General features: G+C 41.2%; 1 long non-coding RNA gene across 2 annotated transcripts in view; it reads left to right on the forward strand.

Annotated features, from left to right (window-relative positions):
* Positions 1-193: 193 nt before the first annotated feature.
* Positions 194-21,253, forward strand: part of LOC129133097 (uncharacterized) — a 34,388-nt gene continuing 13,328 nt past the window's right edge. The window contains exons 1-5 of one of the 2 annotated variants that reach the window (XR_013179988.1): positions 194-615; positions 3,616-3,739; positions 8,808-8,900; positions 14,572-14,640; positions 16,628-16,732. This is a non-coding gene — a long non-coding RNA (uncharacterized LOC129133097). The remainder of the gene's footprint in view (positions 616-3,615; positions 3,740-8,807; positions 8,901-14,571; positions 14,641-16,627; positions 16,733-21,253) is intronic. The other variant, XR_008535918.2, reaches the window with a different exon arrangement.

The following is a 21,253-nucleotide window of genomic DNA, read 5'->3' on the forward strand; positions in this document are numbered from 1 at the left end:
AAGAGGACTCGGTTTCACAAACTACAACGATAATGGGGAAATTATGCATGCTGTGGTCAAGAGACCAGAAGTACCTTGTGAGAGCCACGGGCCTCTCCTGACTCTGGCCTCCTTGCCCTCTCCCCAGGGGAACGGGAGCCAAGAGAAAGTGGGCCAGAAGCTTCCTGGCTGGGGCTGGTGCCAGTTTTAGGAGAAAAGCCAGAGCTGCCCGTGCGGTGCCGCCCGCGGGGAGCGCGGCTGGCCGGAGACACCGGCGGCTGTGGGAGGGGGTCCCGGGGACGCTGACACCGGAGCCGGGCTCCGCACCCCGACCGCCCTCTCAGCCCGCGCTGCTCCGCTGCCGCCCGCACGGCTCCTGCCTCTCTCTCGCCCCTCGCACAGCACCAGCAGCCCCCATCCCCGGCTGGGCCAGGCGGGACCACCACAGCCCCGAGCTGTGTCCGCGCTTCCCTGCCGGGGCTCCCGCAGCATCACCAACAATTCACACGCAGCTCGTGTCCCCCGCAGGCACACACACCCCGCTGCTCGGCAAAGCGACTCCCGCCTCTGGGGAGCTGCCACCATCCATGCGCTGCTGTCTCCGCTGAAACATCCGCGGCGTCCGTCTGGCTGCAGGTACTGCCCTGTGACACAAGGTGATAGCAGGGCTTGGCAGAGCTGCTGCAGGTGCTGCGGTCATCCTCTCACTATTGGCACCCTCTCATCCGTCCTTTATTTCCCTGGATGGGAATTGTCCCTGTCCTTGCAATAAGCTGGGGTCACTTATTCATACTTGCACAGTAGACAGTATCAACCACCTATCCATGTACCTGTGTACGTATGTATGCATGCTTCTGTGTGTGTGTATTTATGTATGTATCTCTTCAGAAAGTTCATACAATTTAGAATCAGGATCATTTAGGTTGGGAAAACCCTTTAGATCACCAAGTCCAACCAGTGAGTGCAGCTGCCATGTTGACCACTAACCCATGTCTCCCTAACTGCCAGATCTACTCAGCTTTTAAATTTCTCCAGGGATGGTGACTCAGCCACTTTATGGGGCAGACTGTTCCAGTGCCTGACAACCCTTGCAGTGAAGAAGTTTTCCTAATACTCAGTCTAAATCTCCCATGGCACAACTTGAGAGCATTTCCTCTAGTCCTGTTGCTTATTACGTGGGAGACTGACCCTACTGCACCACAGCCTTCTGGCAGGCAGTTGTAGAGAGCCACAAGGTCTCCCCTGAGCCTCCTCTTCAGACTGAAAAATCCCAATACCTGGTATTTATTACTGGAGAGAAAGGAGAGTTCCTGGAAGTAATTTATGTACCTGATACTTTGAAGAAGCCAGTTTACAATAGCTTGGGAAAATTTTAAGTGATGTATAGAATAAAAAAGCACAGAGTTTTGCAAAGAAAAACCACAACTTTTAAGACAGTTACTAGATTAATAATGAAGATTCAGTAATAAGACAGATACTGCTGTATCATTTTTACTCAGTAGCAAAGGGAAGTGAAAGGCAGTACAACACAGAAAAAAAAATCTAGTCATAAATAATCAGAATCCAAGGGTAGGGAGTACAACAGTTAAAGGGAAGTTTAAATACCAAAGGACAAGGTAGCACCAAAAAAATAGATATTTAAGTACATTAGAATAATATTAGCAATGCTATAGGTCCTTCTTGGTTTTACCTAAATGGTAAAATATAAATATGAAGAAATTAGGAAGCAGGCATTCCATATGCCTATGTCTGGGATATGTCTGAAGGGAATATAGCAAGGTGCTGTCAAGTAAGTATGATTGAATACTTTCTAATCCATTTGTCACTAAGGATAATTGTGAAAAATATTGAGTAAAAATTAAAACAGGCCCAGATAGCCTGCAGCCAAAAATTTTAAAAAAATTTTTTTCATTTAATGTAAAATTTTAATAAATCAGGAACTCCAAGAGAAACCCCAGAAGAGTGGAACCACGGTGCTGTTGTGCTACAATGAGATGTAGTTTAACTAATTAAACACTGCCAACAATGAGCATAAGTAAACACCCTGATAAATTTTCAAAAATATTTGCTTGAATGTTTACTGAGTGCTTTATGATAAACGGAATAACAGTGATTATACTCACGCTTCCTGTTCCAGCTCTGTCATGTTTGTGATGCGATCCTGTGGAATTGCTCTCCTGCTTTTTTTGTACAGTCAGTGGAGTTCACAGAGTAAAACCAGTCCAGCCAAACAGACTTTTGTGGGAGCTAATGCAGTTATTTTTGGTGAAGTTTAGACTACTGAAAAGAAATATAAAAACGTAAAACTTCATTATATTTGCCAGCGGAAAAAACACGTATTATTCTCCAGACAATATTTAATCCAATATGTTTCTAAGCTCCTCTGAACCTGCCGTTACTAATATATTTTTACAAGCATTATAAAATACTTAAATCTCATAGAAGACTGCTGCTAGAGCATCACTCTAACAGGAGATGGTGGGTTTAAACTCTCTGCAGATACAGAACCATTTATGCAACATTAATCTTAATTAGTGGTTTTAATCATAAAATGATGGAACTCTTTCCTTATACTTCAGGATTGCAGACTTATAATTATTGTGCAATAAACTGCTTTATTCCCCAACACCATAAATCTTTACAAAACAAAACATTAGTAAATACTAACATCAGCATGCACATGTGGATTTACTTGGGAAAATTATCCTATGTGACCAAACATTTAGGATTTCTGAGAGGTCCTGGACTTATCCTCTCACAAGAATGATTATATGAAAAATGCTTCCTCATTTGGTCATCCATAATGTATTTTTTACTTCTCTCAGGAGTAAGAGAGGAGAGAAGGTACACCAGCAGTTTTATTTTGCTCTCATAATTTCTTATTTGTTTGCAGCATTAGGATAGTGGATAACTTCACATTGCCAGATGAGATTAACCTACCATGAATTAGATCAGCAAAATCTGGCCAGGATAGGTCTCAGACCTCTGGTAGAAAGAAGCTTAAGCTGCTGCTGGTTGTTTTCAAAGTATTCCTACTGCAAGGACAAGTTTTGCCTTTGAGAATTAGACTGCCTTGTGATTTTTATACAATTCATTATTCACATTCTAAGTGCTAGAATTTAATTCATATCCTTTAACCGAAGTATTTCTGTTGAAGGGTAAGAATATGTTAAATAGTGTGCACTTGGAAGGTGGTTGAACCTGGGATATTTTCTCACTGCACCAGTATTTGGGGTCATTGAACCTGTCAAACTAGTTTGGGCCAGTAAGAAGGTTTCTCTGAATCTGTTCCTTTTAAGGAGTACAGCTACTGTGAGTTACTAAGCAATGACATGCACAAAGTACACAAAGTACGAAAGAAAATAAAAAAGTCAGCTGAAGTAAAACTTTATCAAAGTGTAAAATAGCAAAACAATAGAATAGCAAAACACATAGAAACTAAACCACCACCCTAAAGAGAAAGCCACACATGGTGTTAAAGCAAAATTAAGTTTATTTTAATCTCCCAGTTTTGGAAAATGTATAACAATTGAGATCTGTTTCTGTCTGAATGTCTGTGTCCTACATAACTCTTTGTTCCTAAGAAAAGTGGACAGAAAGCACTGCCAAAAAAAAATGTGTATCCATTTTTCACAGGTTAAAATGACCGTGCTCTATGAAGGCTCAGAAAAAATAAGAGATTTCTCATTTTTCAGTACTTCTTGAGTGAATGACAGCAGGATTTTTTATGGTCTTCTACCACTACTCTCACTCATAGTAGGTATGAAAATATACATAGAATGTAGAAATAGGAAAATGTATCTGTAATTTAGGAGTAAAACAAAAATATTATTGGTATTAAGTATTCTGCTTTGAAGTCCCTTCTCCATATCAACAGTACCCAGAAAGCTGCTGTGAGCCATCAAAAAAGCCCCAAACAAACATTTAAAAATAGAAAAACTGCTTACTTCCCCATTGAACCTACATTAACACATTTTTGCTCATGTTTTTTTCTAAAACATCATCTTCCCCAATCCTATACTCATTACCTTTTTTAATCAACCAGCTACTTCCATGTAAAACACATCATGAAATACAAGCCTGTGAAGCATATAAACATTTCCTTCTGCTTCCTACCTCTACTCAAAATATCACTTCTCTTCCTGGTAGTTGCTACAGAGCCCTGCTTCATGGCCTTTTTGTTTGGTACCTTCTTGATTTAAAGATATTCATCTTCATCTTCAAGAATCATAACAACAATGAAAAATTGAAAAGAAGAAGAGAGCAGTAAATTATTGTGTATGCCTCTGCCCTTGAGTAACAATACACAAGCAGAAGAAGGAGGGAACTACCTGTAGCTGTTTTATGATTTTGTTACAAGATATTCACTGAAAATTACTTCTGACCATTCTCCATGAGCCCAAACTAACTCTCACTTAGCTTAACAAAAAGGGGTGATTTACAACTTTTCCCAACTGCATGCGAGCACACCTTTTGAGCTAGTTTTCAGCAATATAGGCATGTGAGACAGTGAGATGTTTGAGTTATAAAGATTTTTACATCATATCAGATATTTAAAAATTTCAAATCTACCCCTATAAAAGCATATTTTTTTCATTTTAGCTGACAGTAGAATTTTCATCCCTGATGGTATAATAAAATTTTATACTGTAATTAGCTCTCAACAAAAACTGTACTGACACCAATCACTTACCTACTCCTTTTTTTTGGCAGTCTTATCAAGATTGTTGTGAGTTCATATGCCTGAATGTCTGAGAGTAGGCATGACTCACTAATGGTGGATCAGCCAGAGGTGTTAAAAGGAAAAGAGCTTGATGCTTATATCTGGTCTAAGAAACACGACTGGCTGACGGATATTTTGGGTGGCTGTATTTCTCTTCAGCTGCAGTGCGCTAGTTTTGTCTGGGATAGGGTTAATTCTCTTCACAGGGGCTGGTATGGGGCTATGGTTTTAGATTTGTGCTGAACACAGGTTGATTACATAGAGATGTTTTTTGTTATTACTGAGCAGGGCTTACACACAGCCTTTTCTGCTTTTCATGCTGCCACACAGGGGAGGAGATTGGAAGTGCATGGGAGGCTGGGAGGAGACATATCAGGGACAGGTGGCCCAAAATGACCAAAGGGATATTCCAGACCACTTGACATCCTGCTCAGTGCATAAAGTGGGGGAAGAAGGAGAAATGGAAGGATATTTGGAGTGATGGCATTTATTTTCCCAAGTCCCCATTATGTGTGATGGGGCGCTGCTCTCCTGGAGATGGTTGAACACCTGCCTGCCCATGGGAAGCAGTGAATTAATTTCTTGTTTTGCTTTGCTTGTGTGCACAGTTTTCACTCTCCCTGTTAACTGCCTTCATCTCATCCTGTGAATTTTCTGACTTTTACCCTCCCAATTCTCTCCCAGTCCTACTGGTGGGGGAGTGAGTGAGTGGCTGTGTGGGGCTTGGCTTCAGGCTGGGGTTAAACCATGTCATGCATCAAGAGAGTTGTGGCAGAATTTTGACTTGAAAAGCCCCACAGGAGAAAATATTGACAGCCTTATAGTCTGCACAATTATATTATTCATCTACAGAATAACCAAACTGTAAATAGTGCAAGCTTATTGAAGAAAGTAGTAAGTAAGCTGGAAAAAAAGACAATTAGTGATTAGAAGAAAGCTTAAGCATATCACATAAATATTTGCTCCAAGAATAAATTGCCCAGAGGATTACCTACATTGTACTGACTTGCTGTTATATGAAGAAATATATGAACCAGAGTGTGATATGTTGGGAAATATTGCCTGAAAGTGTTAAACAAGTGTGTGGATATGACATTTGGGGATCTCTTTTAGTGGTGAGCATGGAAGTGCTGAGCCAAATGGTTAGACTCACTTCCACTAGAGGTCTTTTCCACCAGTTTCCATTTACAGTTCTATGAGTCTGTGAAAGTTCTCTGGCCTGTTAAAAGGTGCTATGAATAAAGCTGATAAAGATAGGACATATACAGAAAAATAAATTTAGATCTTGTTTTCTTTCCTCGGAGAGCCAACCTTAATGTGGGAACAGAGATATGATGTAAATTTTCCAAGTGATTAGCATAGTGGGAACTGTACTGCTGTGTACATCTTTCTGTTGTTCCAACAAAAAACCTAATTCTGACACTTATCTCAAACTGTATGTACAGGTCATCAAATGCTATTAAACAAGGCAAATATTTACTTGCAGTAGCAATTAGTAAAGTCATTCAGAAAACAGCCACATTTGTATGAAATTCCATGATCAGCAAACTCATTCTTCAAAACCTGCCATATCCTTATGTCAGGAAAATATTCTAAAAACTTACTATGAATAAAAACTACAAAAATATTTCACTTTTAAATTTTGAAGCAATTGTTATATAATTACTTACTCCTGCATATTTGCAAAGTTGGAGACAGTTGTTTTCCATCGACCTAGAAATACTAAGCTTAGATTTTAAAAAATATTTTATATTCAGGATATAAACACAAATAAATGCCCATGGGGAAAAAATCACCTTATGCTTGTTCAAATATTTGTTCATATTTCTATTTTCTAATGGTTTCACCTATCCCTGTTGCACAAATCAAAAGTTTGTTCCTTGTTATTAAAAGTGCTCAAAACTCAAGAAGTTCAAAAGTTCAAGTATCATTAGAAGGTTTGTTTTCTTTAGAATAAACCAGTAGAGAAAAACATGATGAGGGAAGACAAAGTAAAGTAACAGTCTCTAAGGAAAATTTGAATGCATACATGGAGAAAAGAAAAATTGAGGGGAAAAAACCCTATAACTGTTTAATTTTAGAATAAAATTATAAAAATAAAATGTAATTACAAACCTGAGTACATAGCTTCTATGCAATAAATGTTTCTCCCCATCACAAAAAAAAAGAAGAAAAAAAAGAAAAAATAATAAAAGGTTTTCTGCACCTGAAATAACATTGAAAAGATATTTTAAAATTATGTTTTTATTTTACTGAACTTCAGTACATTTAGAAGGTCATAAAGACTGTATTCTCCACTGTTTGCAAATCTGTAAATGAGCCTCAGACTCTGGAACATGGAGTATGACATACTGCTACATTAGCAAGTGTGTCCTTAAACAGCTACGGAATTGATTCTAGCCTGAGAACAGAAAGGGCTGAAATAAATTACTGAAGCCACGAAATCTTTAGCCTGAAGGAGTTCCCACCTCAACCACCCTCAGCACAGAGGAAGATTTCCAATTGAAGCCCAAGTCACCATGCAGCTCTCTGTGGCTACAGTAGTTAGGCAGCTTGCTTGCAGTACCATGTCCTCAAAGGAGATAATAGTAATTGTTCTAAATCAGTGATTTGTGTATTAAGAAACATCAAACCTGCCTTTTGTAATGCTGCTGCTAATTGCAGGACACCTGAGAGCCCCTGTCACTGCACTGCAGCTGCCCTGAATGATGCTTTGCTACTGCTGCAGGCAAGACCTGGGTGTGAGCAAAATTCCCAGACTGTATGCCTTAAAAACCACAAAACAGTAAGCTCAGTGCTAGATTCAAATATATCAGCAAAGAATGAAATACAGCTAAGTCCAAAAGAGCCCTCCAACATGAAAACTGGCCGACACCAATGGCAGGCACATGCCCCGCCCTTCAGCTTGCAGACAGCTTGGGGACCCAGAGCCCTGCTGCGACAGGCACCCTCCCATCCCTCCTCCCCTTCCCCTTCCCTTCCCTGGTGCCTGAGTGGTTTTTCTGAGAGGAACCAAAGGCCAGCCCGCAGTGCCAGGGCACTCTGAGGAGCCGTGGTGTCAGGGGTGGTGGTGCTGAGGCCCAGCAGTCGGTGTCTGTAGGCCTGCTCCCTCCTGCCTCCCGCATCCGGCATCCACCCCACGCCTTCTGCCACCAGCTCTGTCTCACTGCTGCTCATCCCGGCAAGATGTCGGTGAGGGCTCCAGTGCAGATGAAGCTGACAGCTTTAAGCCTTTCTAGCCACTGCTGTAAAGCTCCACACAGATGCCAAACACACATCCAGTAGAATTCCTGCTGCTCTGGAACAGAATATGGGTGGAAACGAAGCCCACAGCAGTGGCTGAAAGAAAACCAGATACTTGGAACTACCTGATACAAAATCCTAAACTAGGGGGAAGCAGCCTCAGTCAGGAAAGCTTTGCTTTTCTGTGGCAGCTGCTTGTGCCCCCACAGCTTGATGCAAAAGGTCTCAGGAGTCAAAGCTCCCAGTTTGGAGCTGTCTCTCTGCTCTAAGCAGCACCAGAGAAGTCTGTTAGCACAGTGAGCTGGCAGGACACTGTGCTAGTGCTCACACTCCTTTGCTACAGGCTCTGCCTTCAGCTCCGACGCCCATGGGTCTCAAGGCTTGGCATCATGAATTATGCACCTCACCAAATAACCAATCAGGCTTCTGACAGAAAGTTGTCAGGGAGACTGAACAAAACTACAGATTGGGAACTAAGTTTAAACAGGCTTCTCTCAGTGTTGGATTACAAAACTTTTTAAAGGCAAAACCGATTTGAAAAAAAAGAAAACCCCAAATAGTGATCCACCTTCAGTGTCATATATCTGTTTAGCAATTGCTTTTGCCTGTTAACCATGTAGGAATCTGTCTGACTGCTCTAACCATCTACATTGATGGCTGCTGGATTGTCTTGTGAATATTTATATATATGTCTGTTAAAACATTACACCATAGGAGTTTCAGTTTGTGCTGCTGATGTCTTCAAATATTGTGAAGTAACTTTCACTCCAATTTGCTTTTCTTCAGTACAACGCTCTACATTTATGCAATTTAAATATTATAGTGTTTACTGTTTTCTGTTTCTCTCCTATTTACTTTTTAGGATATCCCATTGCTGTACAATGTTGCTCTGCTTTAACCGAAAACACTGCAGATAGTTTTCTGTATTCATTTGCTGTTTTCACCGGGAAAACAGGTGAGCATGAGAACAGTTCCATTGGTTTTGAAAAATATAGGACTTACAAAGCACCACTGAGCTAAAGGAGTTTTAAATATATATATATTCTGCTTGTATTTTTTCTTACTGAAACAACTGTGAAACCCACTTTCTCCAGCTATATGCAGCAGTGTATAATGTGCTTAATTGGAGAAATTGTTATGTTGAACTGTTGGCTGTTTGAACAGGAAGCAGAATATACAAATAATACTTGCAGTTTCAGGCCAAGCTTAATTTTGTAGCTTTTTGAACAAGAAATAACAGAATCGCAGTGTGATTTTAGTAAAAGATATAGGAAAGCAAATGGAAAAGACAGAATCTAGTAGGCAAAGTATGCCTTTAAAAGTCATAAGGAGCTAATTCATCTAGAAACTGTATAGCTTCATAAGAGATGAGATAAAAATTTTAACTGGGGATGGTGTCCTTAGGAAACTGCTGCCTTCCTGTGTACAGCTTGGTTAACAACACTGAGTCATGGTGTGGTGAGCCCCAGATTGAGCAGCCTGGAGAGTCTTGGCTTTGGAGTCTGGATTTTGCCAACCCTTGAGATATTTAGATGAAAATATTTTTCGTAGTATACTAGTTCTGGCTGAGCTGGAGTTAATTTTCCCACAGCAGCCCTCACAGTGCTTTGCATTGGTGTCTGGAAAGGTGTTGATAACACAGCAGTGTTTTGGCTACTGCTGAGCAGCACTGGCACAGCATCAGCCGTGTCTCTACATTGTGCCCCATCAGCAGGCTGGGGTGGTCCTGGCAGGGGACACAGCTCGGCCAGCTGACCCAAACTGACCAAAGGGAACTCCATACCTTGTGATGTCTCTCAGATATAAAACTAAGGGAAGGAAGAGAAAGGGGGATGCTTTTTATTTACAATGTTTGCCTTCTGGAGAAACCTCTATATGTGCTGGAGCCCTGCTCCCCAGGAGGTGGCCAGACATCACTCGCTGATGGAAAGTAAGGAATAATTTTTTCCCCCTTTGCTTGTAATTAGACAGTTTTCACTTCTGTTTTAGCAAACTGCCTTATTTCAACCTACAAGTCATTTTCCATCTGATTTTCCCTCCCCTGCCCAGCTGAGAAGGGGAAGTGATAGGTCAGCTTGGTAAGCACCTGGCATCCAGCAAAGGTCAACCACACGTAACTATTGGGGAAAAGATTTTGGCTACCTTAAGACTCAGATCTGATGGAGAAGTTAGGGTGAAATCCTGTGTCCCTGTTACCTGTGATGTAAAATGAGAATTGGTTTGTTTTGAGAGTGAACCTCTCCATTACAATGTTTGGTACCAAGTTTAAATTTTAAACAATGTAATGCTATAACTTTAAAGGGCCAGACCGTTTGACTACTCTCTGGGTTTGTCCACTGGTTCTTCTTGCATTCTATTCAGCTTCTCCTTCTTCAAAAAGTTTTGTTTGTAGTAGTGCAAATCCATCAGAGAAAACCAGAGAAAATCAGCAGCTGAGAAGCTGCTGATTCAGGGAGAAAAAGAAGAAAGGAGGATAAGGTCAGTCTTAATAATAGGTAGTTAAGATTATTATGTGGGGGGTTAGGGGGTATTTATGGGTTTTTTTCTAAATAGCCCTAATTTTTTTTTTCTGGCAATCCCTAATCTTACTGGTAGACTTCAAACTCTTTGTCTGCTATCTTTTCTGATATAAAGTCTGCACTTTAGCCTTTTTTGATCAGAACTAAATAACACTGCTAGGAAAAAAATTATTGGAGAATAATAAAAAATATGTGGTCTGTAGCCTAAATGTCTACGTGAAAATTGGATGGTATGCAGTATGAAGGCATAGCAGTTGTGCCTTGATCCCACTCAGCCTTTTAGGAGACTGTTTTCATGTACTCACCACTCTTTCTCTACATAAGATCCTGTTTGGTTCATCCCCCAGAGCTGTGCATGACTGGTGGTGTTTGGGTTCTTCTCTTATCCTCTTTTGACCTCTTTTAACCTTTTCAAGTTCAGTAATATTTTGGCTCAATGGAAGTTTTATATGAGGTGTCCCTGCCTCTGAAGAGAGGGTTTCAGTCAGCTTCCAGATTCTTGCTGCTGCACTGCTGTGTTATTTTGGGCAGTGTTTTTATCCACCCAGTCATAGAATAGCAGTCATCGATGTAGGAAGGAACCTTGGGGATTAGCTGATCAGCTATGCCCCTGCTCAAAGAAGGGTCACCTGGAGCGGGCTACTCAGAACTGAGTCCAGTTGGGTTTTGAACATCCTCCAAAGATAAAGAAAACCTTCCTGGACAGAATAGTTGTGTATTAAGTCACCTTCATGTTAAATAATGAGGGTTTTTTTATGTTTAATCTCTAATATTCCAGTGTATGTCCATTGCCTCCTGTCCTTTCAGTGGATAACAGTAGAGGAGTTTAACCCTGTCTTCTTTGCACTCACTATCAGATATTTAGGCACACTGATATTATTGATTTGTAAGAAGAAGTAAACAGAACTATGGTAAATTATTCTCCCTGTGGTCAGCAGCACAAAATGCTAATATAAGATCCAACTAATGAAGGATAGTCTCAGACTACTTGTGGTTCAGAGGTAAATCATAAGTAAGGCATGGCAGATTTTTCTTTTGGTTTTGTAATTTCAGTTAAGAGTCTAAGTTTCACAAAGATGAGAGAACTTGGGGTGGTAAATTGCTCAGGTCCTCCAGAGCACATAGGCTCCAGCCTCCATGAAAGAAAGCAAAAAAAAAAAAAAAAAAGGAAAAAACATTGTCCTGGCAAACTTCAATTTTTAATTGAGTGCTTGCTCTATTAATGTATCTATGTCTATAATGTGACACATGAAAATTTTTATGCAGTTTTGAGCAAGTGTTGATATATTAGTGTTCAGACTAGTCCTTGAAATGATCTTTTAATAGACCTCAAAGTATGTTAATACTGAGTGCTGCTGATCTGCATCTTGATAGTACCTTGGAGTTTGTCTTTGTCCCATATATTATGGAGCTGTTGCAGTTGAGGACTGGACATTGGAGGTTCACATGGCCACAGCCCATTCCAATGGAATGGGAATCCAGGGTGAGAGAGCCAGCGTGGCTGGTCCCAACTGGCTGCACTTCACTGCCACCCGGCTCACTGGCCAAGAGCTGCCTGCATCCCCAGTGGCCTCGGCTGGCGGAGTTATGTCATCAGGGTTACCTGTGGCTGTGGGGCCTCCAGGCCAGCTCTTAGCCACCACTTACTAAGGTAAGTAATGTAAGGGTAAAGAGAAAGTTGCAATCTTGCAGTGAGGTCTCCCCTCAGTCTCCTCCAGACAGAACAGACCAAGTGACCTTATCTGCTCCTTGCACAGCTTCCCTCAAGGCCCTTCACCATCTTCATAGTTCTCCCTTAGACACTTTCTAACAGCTTAATATATTTCTTGTATTGTGACATACAAAAACTGCCCCCAGCACTGGAGGTGAGGCTGCCCCAGCTCAGAGCAGAGCAGGACAATCCCCTCCCTTGCCCAGCTGTGATGCTGTGCCTGATGCACCCCAGGACAGGGTTGGCCCTCCTGGCTGCCAGGGCACTGCTGACCCATGTTCAACTTGCCATTGACCAGGACCCCCAGGTTCATTTCTGTGGGATTTCACTCCAGCCACTCATTCCCCAGTCTGTCCTCACTGCTGCAACTCCAATCTTGCCTCTATACGATGGCCTCTGTGCCTCTGTAAAGATCAAATTTCTCTCTTTCTTTTGTAACCAACAATTACTGATGTGATCTTGCCAAAATAAATAAATCAATGTATGACATCTAAATTTTAAACATGAAGGATAATTTTGAAATAAACAAAACTGTCACAAAGTGGAGGAGCATTGCTGTGCTTTAACATGCATGTACTCTGGCCTACCTACCCTCCACATGCTTGTTCCAGTCTTCCTGACATAATTATCGAAGGAAGTTGTTCCTGAAAAGTTTTTGGTTTTGTTTCTATTTAAAGCCCACCCAAGTGCACATGTATACACACGTGTCTGGATTGTCTGTGACCTACCTTTCCTGTTTTTTAATAAAATTATAAAAGAAATACTTTTAGCATTGATATTTTCAACAGTAGCAGACTCTTGGGGGGGGTGAGGACAGTAGCTTTTGCTCATTAAGCATGTGAAATGTTTTACAAAGCCTCATACTACATGAGGAAACCTTAGAGGATTTGATCAGAGGTTGTAACTTTTGGTGACAATGCTGATTTTGCTCCCATGCTTTCCTTCAGGATGTTTGGAATGACTTAGAATGATGGAATTATGACTAACTTTGTCCTGCGCTTCTATAAGGTGAAAGACTTGAGTGAGACATGGAACTTTTTAAAATTGTTCCTCACTTTTTCCTCACAATTATTATTTAGTGTATTAGTAAAGTATTATATTTTTTTGATAAGACTCTTATAATTTAAAGGCTTAATTGAAGATATATTGTCATTTCCACCTTTACACTTAGTAGCAAAAATATCATTGAAGTAGCAAGTTATGTAGGTGTCATGCCAGAAGCAGACATTCAGATATATGCATAACAATAGTCCATATGAACTTATAAATAATTTTTAAAAGTTTTTTTTCTTCTCTACAGAATTTTTGATAGTTATTATTAAATATGTTTGGAGCTTCTCCCTCTGTTAATTTAACTTTGGGAATGGAGAATCTTATATTCTGAATCATATTCCCTGTCATCAGCAGGGAAAAATTCTCAAGAATATTCTTTTAACATGTGTGATTTTAGAATGCATGAGAGCTGTTTCCCTGGTAACCAGTGTGGAAGATGGTTCTGAATCCTACAGAATATGAATGGCGCATCTGAAATAGCTGCTGGGTTTAAGGGAGATGCTTTTTTCAGTTTTTGCTCCCCAACCTCATCTTCCAGGCCAAATTTGTTTCTTTATACTTCTGTGGAAAGATAGCTTTTTTGTTGTTGATTAGTAAAAAGTGACAGATAAGACTTCAAAACATTGCCTGGCACAGATATTAGGAATGCTTGCTTATTGGTAAATGAACAAGAGAAGTGAAAACACATTTTATTTTTGGATTATGTCCCTACTGGAAAACAATAACTTCTTATGAGTAATAGAGATTAAATCTCCTTTGGTTTTTCCACAGCTCTTGTCACTGCCTTGTAGTAGTGAAAATGGTCATGGATTTGTTTTCATGTAGCTATGTGCATTAGGTTGTGAAGCTATTTTCAGCATTTATTATAGTACCTCCATAGAAGTGGTTTACAGTGGTTAACATGGTAGTCCTCCAAAACTGCTGAATTATCATAAAGATTTTCCTTCCTGACAACTCTGAAAAAATCCCTTTCTGCTGCTTTTCTCTTCTTTCAAGAGAAAATTCTGAAAATTTTTCTGTTTCTTGTAATTAAAACCCTATGGTTTTGTTGTAACCTTATGTATTTTCAGTAATTCAGATTTATTTATTTGAAAGCCATTTTTGTTATATCCACGTTTGCACACTAGCTCCATTTAGTTCTGCATATCAAACTCTTATTCCTACAATTACAGAAAGATGTTTTCTTCTTTCAGTGGTACAAGCCTAACAGCTACAGTACAAACCATTGCAGATCCTGTGTTAAGGTGGTTTAGTTGTTCATGCGACAGTGAATCTCCTGATTTAATTAGTAAATGTTGCTATCTTTATTCTCCTAAATATTTCTGCCCTTTTTTTTTCTGTAGAGAGTCAGAAATGTGGCCTGTCAGAGGCTTAAGAGCAGAGGCTTGAGGGTACTGAGTTTTGCAGAGCTGGTAAGTCACCTAAAGCCTAAACATGATCCTTTTCAGGACCCTTTTCCAGTGGCCATGGCTAACTGGAGGAACAGGTTATACTTACCCGTGTGACAGTCAGTATTTGGAAGCAGAGGGAAAAATTGAATGCTTGAAGTGACTGGGAGGAGGATAATTGTATGGCATTCACGGAAGTATTTGCATGTCACCTTTTGTCTGTGACCTGGTCGGTAGAATACATAATGCCGTATTGTGGCAGTAATGATTCAGCAGATAATTTCCTGAAATTACATCCACTAAATGCATTCTGAGAAAATGCTTATCAGAAATTTCACTGAAGAGTGAAATACAATTTGCCTATGTTTTGGGAGGTATGTTTTAAATTTTTTTAAGCACAAATAATGTTTTTAAACTTGCTAGTAATAACAGAATCCCAAGAACTTGCTGGTATATAGCCATGTTTCAAAGACTCCTGTTCTCCCATGATGCTAGAATGGACAGCTTTAAGATATGATTATATATTTCTAGATATATAATGCATCACTATTTATCTGTTCTATTATCTATACTTTCTGTACTACCATCTTTTTATTACCTTTTTAGTACTTTTCTGTTATTCCTAATGTAACAACTATCGTTTGTTTTCTAAAGATGCACCAGGTTTTAAAAGGTACATTCCAATTTATGTGTCCATTTATTTTCCAGCTATTTTAATTAGAAAGATACTCAGTCCAATCTGACTGCATATGCTGTTCCATCCTGAATTTCAATTATCTTTTGTTTAATATCTCAGAAGTATGCATATTGCCTGCAATACTCCATATTCAAGCTCTTTTTTGAATGCCTAGCCTCTTCTTAGCATGCTTTTAAATGATGCTCTGTCAAGATGTGCTTCAAAAGCCTAGTTTCATTTTAGCTAATGAGCCCTGAAGAGTTTTATGGGAATGGAGTAACAAAACACTGTGTATTGTGGGATTTGCAAAGACCCAGTATTCAGGGTTTATGTCAAGAGGCACAGGAAGGCACATAAAGGAAGGAAAAATACAAGAGGAGGACTGTGTACTCTACTTAACATCAGATGGGAAGCACAAAACTTGTGAATCATCTTGTATTCAGGGTTATAAAAGGCCATGGGGTAAAGCAGGATGGCTCTGCTTTTTACCTATGTATTTCATACCACTTTGTGAATCATATCAATAGCCCATTTTCTTTTGCTATATGTTGACTTAGAGTAGATAACTTGGATATTAATAAAATATTAACCTAACAATCCTTTAAAATTAAATTGGTTATATTGAGTGAAGAACTGCATGAATGAAAGGAACAGGAGAACTCAAAAGTATCAAGTGGCTTAAAGGCTGGTGCCATTGGCAGAATCTTGGATTCTTTGATCGTGGGACAACTTTCACGGCACCTGGCCTGCTGGAACTATATGGACTCCATCCCTCTGTTAAGGGCAGAAGGATTTTAGCTCATGAACTAGCAGAGCTCATTGAGAGGGCTTTAAACTAGGTTTGAAGGGGGAAGGGCAGGCAGTTGGGCTGTCTGGAAGCAGGCCCAAGGGTGGTAAGCCAGAGGTAGGGGTGGGATCAGCAGCCCAGCTGAGGGGCATGTGCACTAATGCACACAGCATGGGCAACAAGCAAGAAGAGCTGGAGGCCATGGTGAAACAGCAAAGCTCTGATGTAGTCACCATCACAGAAACGTGATGGGATGACTCACATGGCTGGAACACTGCACTGGTGGCTGCAAGATCTTCAGAAGAGACAGGAAAGGAGAAGAGGTGGAGAGGTGGCCCTTTATATTAGGGAGGCTCTTGATGGCATGGGCATTGAAACTAATGACAATGAGGCTGAGTGCCTATGGGTAAGAATTAAGGGGAAGGCCAACAAGGCTGGCATCCTACTGGGAGTCTGTTATCATCCACCCAACCAGGAAGAAGAGGTGGATAACTTATTCTAGAAGCACATGAAGGATGTTTCAAGATCACCAACCCTTGTTCTTTTAGGTGACTTGAACCTACCAGACATCTGTTGAGAAGTCAACATAGCAGAGGAGGGGCAGTCTAGAAGGTTCTTGCAGTGTGTGGAAGAACAACTTTTTGTCACAGCTGGTGAGTGAGCCCACCGGGGGGGGACTACACTTGACCTGCTTTTGCAAACAGAGATGGGCTGGTAGGAGATGTGGTGGCTGGAGGCTGTTTGAGTCATAGTGACCATGAAACAAAAGTTTTCAATATTTGGCAAGAAAAGAATGGGCATGAATAGAACTTATGCACTGGACTTCCAGAGGGCAGATTTTAGCCTATTCAAGAGACTTATTTGGAGGGATCCTTGGGAAGTAGTCCTTAAGAACAAAGGAGTCCAGGAAAGGTGGGCGTCCTTCAAAACAGAAGTCTTGAGGGCACAGGAGCAGACAGGCCTGATGTACCAAAAGATGAGCCGATGAGGCAAATGTCCAGCCTGGATGGGCAAGGAGCTTTTGGAGGAACTAAGAAAAAAAAGGAGTGTATCACCTTTGAAAGTAGGGTCAGGTATCTCAGGAAATGTTTAGGGAAATGTTAGGCAGTTGCTAGGGCATGTGGAAAAAAGTTAGAGAGGCAAAAGCCCAGTTAGAGCTCAAACTGGCAACTTCTGTGAAGGACAATAAAAAATACTTTTATAAATACATTAATGGCAAAAGAACAAATCTCCATTAATGGTAAGGACAACCTTCATTCTCTATTAGATGCAGGAGGGAACTTAGTACCTAAAGATGAGAAAAATGCAGAGGTACTGAACACTTTCTTTGCCTCAGTTTTCAACAGCAAGACATGTCCTCAGGACAACTGTCCTTCTGGGTAGGTGGATGTGTCAGGGAGCAGAATGGTCCCCCTGTTATCCAGGAGGAGGCAATCAGAGAACTGCTGAGCCACTTGGATGTTCATAAATCCATGGGACCAGAGGGGATCCATCCCAGGGTGATGAGGGAGCTGGCAGATGAGCTTGTGAAGCCACTCTCCATCATTTACCAGCAGCCCTGGCTCACTGGGGAGGTTCCAGATGACTGGAAACTGGCCAATGTGACGTCCATTCACAGAAAGGGTGGGAAGGAGGATCCTGGTAATTATAGACCAGTCAGCCTGACCTCAGTACCTGGTAAGTTAATGGAGCAGTTTACACTGAGTGTCATTATGCAGTCCTTACAGGATGGCCAGGGTATCAGACCCAGCCAGCAGGGGTTTAGGAGGGGAAGGTTGTGTTTGACCACACTTTTTTTATGACTAGGCACCCCCTTGGTGGGTGCAGGAAAGGCTGTGGGTGTTGTGTACCTGGACTTAGCAAGGCCTTTGACACTGTCTCCCAGAGCACACTCCTGGGAAAGCTGGCAGCCCACGGCTTGGACAGGAGCACTCCTTGCTGGGTTAGGAACTGGCTGGATGGCCAGGCCCAGAGAGTTCTGGTGAATGGTGCTGCATCCAGCTGGGGCCAGTCACAGGGGTGTCCCTCAGGGGTCTGTGCTGGGGCCAGTTCTGTTCAATATTTTTGTTGATGACATGGATGATGGGATTGAGTCTTTCATCAGTAAATTTGCAGATGACACTAAGCTGGGACTGTGTGTCAATCTTTTGTGGAGGGTAGGAGGGCTCTGCAGAGAGACCTGGAATGGTTGGATGGATGGGCAGAGTCCAATAAGATGAAGGTTAATAACTCCAAGTGCCGAGTCCTGTATATTGGATAACCAATAAGCCCCTGCAGCATTACAGGCTGGGGATGGTGTGGCTGGACAGTGCCCAGGCAGAAAGGGACCCAGGGGTGCTGGTCCACAGCCGGCTGAACATGAGCCAGCAGTGTGCCCTGGGGGCCAAGAAGGCCAAGGGCATCCTGGCCTGTGTCAGGAACAGTGTGGCCAGCAGGAGCAGGGAGGTCACCCTTCCCCTGTACAGCACTGGTGAGGCCACACCTCGAGTGCTGTGTCCAGTTCTGGCCCCTCAGTTTAGGAGGGACCTTGAGATGCTTGAGTGTGTCCAGAGGAGGCAACAAGGCTGGTGAGGGGCTTGGAACACAAGCCCTGTGAGGAACAACTAAAGGGGCTAGGGTGGCTCAGCCTGGAGAAAAGGAGACTCAGAGGTGAATCTATCTTTAGATAGAGTTATCACTCTCTAAAATCTCCTGAAAGGTGGTTATAGTCAGGTGGGGTTGGTCTCTTCTCCCAGGCAACCACTGACAGAATGAGAGGTCACAGTCTTAATCTGTGCCAAGGGAAGTTTAGGTTGGATGTCAAAAAAATTTCTCCATTGAAAGCATGATTGGGCAGTGGAATAGTATGCCCAGGAAGATGGTGGAGTCACCACCCCCAGACATGTTTAAAAAAGGCTGGATGTGGCACTCAGTGCTGTGGTTTAGTTGATGAAGAGGTGCTAGGTGATAGGTTGAACCCTATGATCTTAAAGGTCTTTTCTGACCCAGTTCATTCTGTGATTCTGTCAATTCCAGCTTGCATTATAGATTATGACCTCTTCAAACTTGGCTCCATCTGCCTTTGGTGCTTGTGGGACTTGGGAAAAAAATATCTTCCTTTAAAAACTGAAATGGGGGGGGGGGGGAGGGGGGTGAGGGGCTGTTTATTTCACAGCATTGTTACATAATTCTGACAGTCACATAATGTTTTTTCTTTGATTCGAGCTAGATGGCACTTCTGTTATGTGATAGGGCTGTTTATTTTGAGTTTATAAAATTTTGGCCAGAAATTAAGTGCAGGTTAGGTAGTCTTCCTCTGAAATACAAGGGTTCCACTGGCAGTGAAAAAAGTTAGTGGTGGGATTTTTGGATGGGTTTTTAAAACTGAATTGTATTTGCATTGTGCTTTTGTTTACTTCTGAAAGATGACGCATCAGAACTGCCTTCCTGAGGGCCATGGTGTACCTTGTAACATCAGCACTTTACTAGAATAAATTCCTCCCAAAATTTGTTTGGCATATGTTCCATCATATTTTTTATCATTTTTCATATTTCTTTCCAGTAAACCAGTAGAACATCAAAATTAGAGAAATCAAAAAAATATGTTGAAAGAATGGCTGTATTCTCTTTTTTACATACAAAAATAGGAAATATTACTTATTCCTTGTCTAAAAAACTGCTTCAGTCTTCTTCTGATGGTCACATTACCTGGAGAGCACAGCTGTGCCAGCAATGTCCTCGAGAGGGGCTGCTGAACAGTACAGGCTTGAATAAGGGACTGATGGTAGCTTTGAAAGGAAATCCCCAAAGGATGATGCAAATACAAAAAAAAAAAAAGTCATAGAGCAAGAATTGATGACAGTAATAAATATTTTAGAAAAATGGCCGTGATATAAAATGATACATACCATACTGCACTTTCCTAAGTTACCTGGGTTTTGCTTGCTCTTACTGGTAATATTAGGACCCCTGCAGCTGGGTGATTGTTCATTAATGTGATGGTATGGTCTGCTACAGTACTGACATACAGTGTGATGAGGTGGTCAGTCACAGCGTTTTCTTGCTTTGCTACATCTGAAGATATGACATTCAGAGAAAATCTTCCCTCTTTGTGTTGGCATATTTTCGACACCTAGTGGTACAAAGTATAAATTACTGAAGGTTTATTAATGGGAATACTACTTTACCAGCAGTAACTGCTTAGTAAAGCAATTAAGCAAATAGTAAACTCAGACAGAATGGAGTCAATTGTTAAACTTAAAAAAAAATACAGTCAATCTTTTACGAAGAAATTATAACAGGTATTATTTTGCTCCTGTACCATCCTCCTGTTGGGGAAGAGCAAGAAAAGGCTGTCCATGTCCCTCTTACTTTAAAGCTCTCTGGGACAGGAATGGATTAATTCAGCCACATCATACTGATGATGAATAACAGGAAATATAGACAAACTGACAGGTATTGTGGGAAAGAGGCTAAGCAGCCACAAGAAATTTTTCTGTTGAGTATTAATGAAATTGGTAAGGATGACTGAAAGTTTCAGAAGGATATTGTGAGAGTAAGCAGCAAAATAGCAGGTAAAGTTAATTGTAGATCAGTATAAAGTAATGCAGATGGAGAATAAAGGTATAGCACGTGCTGTCCCTCTTTCTTTCAATTGCTTACAGTGCAGATAAGACAATGATGTCACTTCATAAATCTAATTTTTGTCAGCATGTTTTTGACATTTTGGTACTTCAAGTTTATCTCAGAGGTAAACAGAACTGATAAAATTTCAATATGAGCCTAAGGGATGATCAAGTTTGGGAGTGTTTTCCACCCAAGAACTGAAATTACCTGGTTAGAAATCATCAGAGGAAAATACAGCAGAAGGTAAATATGTGTTGTCCTTTGTTGACTTTCTTGAGCCCACCACGTTTCTCTGTCATTTCCCCTCCCGTCATGGTTTGACCAAGCCTCCCCCAGCTGCTCACTCACTCCCCTGCAGCAGGATGAAGTGAACCAGCAGAGTAACAGCTGGAAAACTCATGAGTTGAGTTAAGGCTAGTTTAATAGGTAAAGCAAAAACTGTCCACACAAGCAAAGCAAAACAAGAAATTAATTTACCACTTGCCATGGACAGGCAGGTGTTCAGACATGCCCAGGAATGCAGGGCACAATCAAGCATAACAGTGACTTTGAAAGACAAGCACGATCAT

Source organism: Agelaius phoeniceus, chromosome Z (genome assembly GCF_051311805.1).
Source record: "Agelaius phoeniceus isolate bAgePho1 chromosome Z, bAgePho1.hap1, whole genome shotgun sequence".
NCBI classification, from domain to species: domain Eukaryota; kingdom Metazoa; phylum Chordata; class Aves; order Passeriformes; family Icteridae; genus Agelaius; species Agelaius phoeniceus.